This window comes from Triticum dicoccoides, chromosome 7B (assembly GCF_002162155.2).
Source record: "Triticum dicoccoides isolate Atlit2015 ecotype Zavitan chromosome 7B, WEW_v2.0, whole genome shotgun sequence".
Lineage (NCBI taxonomy): Eukaryota > Viridiplantae > Streptophyta > Magnoliopsida > Poales > Poaceae > Triticum > Triticum dicoccoides.
In genome coordinates this window covers 8,804,537-8,809,441 of record NC_041393.1, presented here as the reverse complement: position 1 = coordinate 8,809,441, position 4,905 = coordinate 8,804,537, and the positions used below count along the sequence as shown (strand labels likewise).

The window sequence follows — 4,905 nt, the reverse complement described above, 5'->3', positions numbered from 1 at the left end:
TATATATATATATATATATATATATATATATATATATATATATATATATATATGTGTGTGTGTGTGTATAAGATTTTAAAACATAAATAAAAGTACAAAAATAAAGTTAAAAACAAGAACAGAAAACAGAAAAAAAAATTGCCTTTGCCTGTCACGCGGCTCGGCCGGCCCATCTGGGCTTCCCCCGCCGGGAGGTGTCCACATGTATTAGCTGAAAGCGCGCGAGACCTATTTCTCACCGAGCTCAAAGAGGACCACTCGCTTAAAGCTAGACACTTATCGGGCCGAAATATACGAAGAGGAAATAGAGCACGCCAAGGAATCGAACCCGGGTCCACACTTTCCAGCAACAGCGTCTGACCAACTAGCCTTTACTTCATGACATGGTACTAGGATGAGGCAACTTAAACCCAAATAATTTAGGTTTTCCCTATTTCATCTCCATTTTTTGTTTGTTTTTCTTTTTCTTTTTTCTTATGTTTGTTTTCCTTTTCACTCTACATTTTCATATATGTCAAAAAAAATTTAATAAGTGATCAACATTTTTTGTATACACGCTCAATATTGTTCGAATGCTTATTCAACATTTTCAAAATACATGTTCCACATTTTAATACTTATTCAACATCTTTCAAATACATGTTCTACATTTTTCAAATACCGTTGAACATTTTCCAATATTTATTCAACAATTTTAAATACATGTCCAACATTTACAATACTTATTTAACATTTCGAAATACTTGTTCAACATTTTTTTTCAAAACAATGTTCAATAATTTTTAATACTTACTCAACTTTTATCAAATACTTCTTCCAGACTTTTAATAATTATTCAAAAAATTAAAATAATTGTTTAACCTTTTTAAAATATTATTCAGCATTTTTAAAAATTTTGTTCAACATTTTCTAATACTTATTCAACATTTATCAAATACTCGTGTACATTTTTCAAATGTTTTCTTGAAGATTATTTGTGTGTGTGTGTGTGTGTCTATCTATCTATATATATATATATATATATATATATATATATATATATATATATATATATATAGAGAGAGAGAGAGAGAGAGAGAGAGAGAGAGAGAGAGAGAGAGAGAGAGAGAGAGAACATTTAAAGTATAAAGAAAAGTACAAAAATAAAGCAAAAAACAAGAATAGGAAACAGAAAAAAAAACAGGCCATAGGCTCCTGCGCTGCTGGGCTTGCCCATCTGGGTCCTCCCGATGGACGGCAATTCGCAAACGGACGCATACCCTCTACACTGGGGCGGCCCATGTAGATGTTTTTCAGTTTATTCAAACCGCAAAAAATATCTGTTAGTTCTGTGAATCGAACCGAGATCGCCCTAGTTAATTGTACACTGCAGTAAGCACCCCACCACCCTCGACCAGGATGTGCTATCTTTCATCGTTTTATGTCTTTTCTTCTTTCTTTCTTTCTTCTGATTTTGTATTTCTTTTCTTCTTTTTTCCTTCTCCTGGGTTTGATGAACTTTTATCGATTTCTTAAACTTTTTCTTTAAAATCGATGAGATTTTTTCAAATTTGACAAAAAAAAAATCAAATTCGATATTTTTTAAAATGCGTTGAACTATTTTTCCAATTTGACAAACTTTCAAATCATTGAATATCTTTAAATGCGTTGAACTATTTTTCATTTGATGAACTGTTTTTTTTATTCAATGAACATTTTTCTATTTTTTGGACATTTTTAAATATTTGTGAACTTTTTCAAAATTGACTTATCTTTTTCAAATTTGATGAACTTTGTCAAAATATCGATGAATTTTTTTTCTTTTTGTGAACTTATTTCCAAAGTCGTTGACTTTTTTCAGATTTGTGAAGTTTTTTCTTCAAAAGTGATGAACTTTTTTAAATTCCAATACATTTTGCAAAACTTTATATTTTTTTTTGAACTTTTTTCATGAATTTATGACTCTTTGTGAACTTTTATGTTAAAGTCACCAGTCAACAACCTAAGCAGTGTTCTATGCCCGTGATGAAACGTGAAAGGCGAACCAGCGATCCTGGGGACGAGCAATCAAGGGGATCGAGAAGACGTCGTTTTGCTTATACAACCGAAAGGAACGAAAGTATAGCTAGGAACGCGTATTCCGGCCGTGCTATTCCACGTCCACCCGTACGCAGATATGTTGCCGCTGCATGAGCTGAAATCTTGCTATCCCACGAGCTCCCACAACAGCCTAATCTAACTAACCTGAAACTGAGCCAAGACGTGGAAATGCTGACAAATGCACACATTCAGTTCGTCAATTAAATATGTGCTATCAAACTTTCAAAAAAATTAGTTCGTCAGTTTTAGAAAATTCAGTTTGTCAGTATCGTCGAACTTTTAGCTGTGAGTTAGTTTCTCGCGCTCGTCCACTTCGTCAGACCACTCGTGCACAATCGCCCATCTCTTACACATGCTCATCCTCTCCTTTGCACAGCTACCTCCGCTTCGTGTTGCCTATCCAGGCAATAGCGAGCGTCTTGAGGCTTGCTTACGACGGGCTCGTCTTGGTTAGGCTCGCTTACGACGGGCTCGTCTTGTGCGTAGATAGGATTTCGGGTTAGGATGGTCCAATTGATATAAAATATGTTTACACCACGAATACAATATACTAGTAGAGGGCAAGCTATTTAGCTGAGGGGGCCAATGCCCCCTCCCCCATGTTTGAACCAATAAATGTCTCTATGTCTAAGTTTATTGTTCCAGGGCAGCGCACGGTCATTCGACTTGTTTAGTTACAATTCGGTGTTTTGAGGACATGGATTTGTTTGTGGACATATCTTTGGTAAAGCTTGTAGACCAGGGCATGGCACAAGGGGCACACATGTGTACAGAGATGGTCTTAACCATGGTATGTTCTTTAGTTTAAGTAATCACAACATAAAGAATGCTTAACTATAACTTTATTAACGAATGTAATTGACCATTGGCCTATGTGATGTATCGAATACCTAGCATTCTGAAATTATACGAAACAATAAGATATAACATGTAAGATAAACAAGCAAGATCTTCACCTGTTGATGGCAAATATGAGAAACATTAGTACGCCACATGGTTGCCAGTATGTCTACAAAATGCAGTTAATTGCCACCTCCCAACATACATGGAAAATGATGAGCACAGAACGACTAATTTGATAAATTACCAGCCCACTAAAGACTAACCAATCTTTTTTATGAAATCTATTTTTTATAGCTTTTGAATCCATGTATGTATGCCATAAAACTAAAGTCTATTCACACATTGAGGAAAACAGAATGTTCCTATTATGGATGATTGTTAGAGGTCCTATCCATAGAAGAACTTGATTTTCTTATTATGTACAAAAGGAAATGTATTGGCTCATTTTTGAAATATATATATCAACTTTGGACTTAAATCTTTGCATGTGGTTAGAACTTGGTGTTTTGATTCGTTTTACTTATATGCATATCACAATCTTTGGCAAAGCTAGTGAACTAGGGCAGGGCATAAGGGGGACATAAGTGTGCGCAGATGTGAGCTCAACCACCATCATACCTATCGTTTAGTTTATTGTATCATAATATACGCAATATTTTCTACCATTTTGGTGGTTTAATCATGCTCGAGGAGGTTTTCTATTGTCAGCAACTAGTCATTGTGTGCTAAGGATAGATGACTAATTGGGGAAGGTAAAAAAAACTAGAGCATGATTAAACCACCAAAATGGTACTTCCTCTGTCCCATAATGTAAGACGTTTTTCCACACTACACTACAGTCGAAAAACGTCTTGCATTATAAGTAGAATATAATTCATATATTTGATTGATTAGTTGGGCAAATTACAAAGCTATGCATTTCGTATTTATAAAAGGGATAAGTATATTTTTCGTCCTCGAACTCTTGCGAATGTCTAGAAATCGTCCCTCAACTTCAAAACCACTAAAACTCAGTCCCTCAACTATGTAAACCCGATAAGTTTCGTCCCTTCAGGTGGTTTCAGTATGATGTCAAACCGGTTTTGATTAAACTGGCCACGTGACCTAGTTTTTACCCCAACTCGGTCCACTTCCAGCGTGGCGCGCTCGCCGCTGCCGTCACCACTACCAACCTGCTCAACGCTGCCAGGATCGCATCATGCAGGACTTGGCACACGTCTTCAGGACCTCCTCCTCCCATGCACGCACGTTCGGTTGTGCGCTCAATTGCACAGGATTGGCAGCGCTAGCTAGTAGGGGTCGTTAACTGATCTTTAATTTAGCTAGGTTGTTGTACAGCACGGCAAAGATGTAAACCTGTGCGATATATCGATTCCTTGAGCTCTTGTTCTACAATATCCATGGTCCAGATGGTGACGAACAGCCTCTGCCTCGAGGACTCCGACACCATGGAGACGTTCCTCTGCACGTTGTCGATGGAGATCCTGCGGGGGGTACGGGCTGATTGAGAGCACGACCATCGGCGCGTCTACAGACTCGGCCGAGGAGGCCGCCGATACGGGACGGCCGGCCTCCTGCCGCCCACCACCGTGGCCAAGTCGCCAAGATCGTCGACCCTGAGACCTGCCGTGTGAATCGCACCGGCGAGCTCAGGATCACGGGACGCTAAGTCATAAAACCAGGCCACATGGCCACTTTTAGTCAAAACCGGATTCACATCATACTAAAACCACCTAAGGGACGAAAAATATCCGGTTTAAATAGTTGAGGGACTGAGTTTTGGTGGTTTTGGAGTTGAGGGACGATTTCTAAACTATCGTAAAAGTTTAAGGACGAAAAATATACTTTTCCCTTTATAAAAAGATATAGTTGCCACCATTAACTAAACTAACATTTACTTCTTATTTTTATTTTTAGATGAAGTTGCCTAGCATGAAGATATAATTTCTTTTAGTTGCCTTGGCTTCTCTGCTCCCGAGTGTC

The 4,905-nt window shown here is 37.8% G+C and overlaps 1 pseudogene; it reads left to right on the top strand.

Moving 5' to 3' along the window:
• LOC119338501 overlaps positions 1-4,430 on the top strand; it is a 13,735-nt pseudogene extending 9,305 nt beyond the window's left edge.
• The last annotated feature ends 475 nt before the right edge of the window (positions 4,431-4,905 follow it).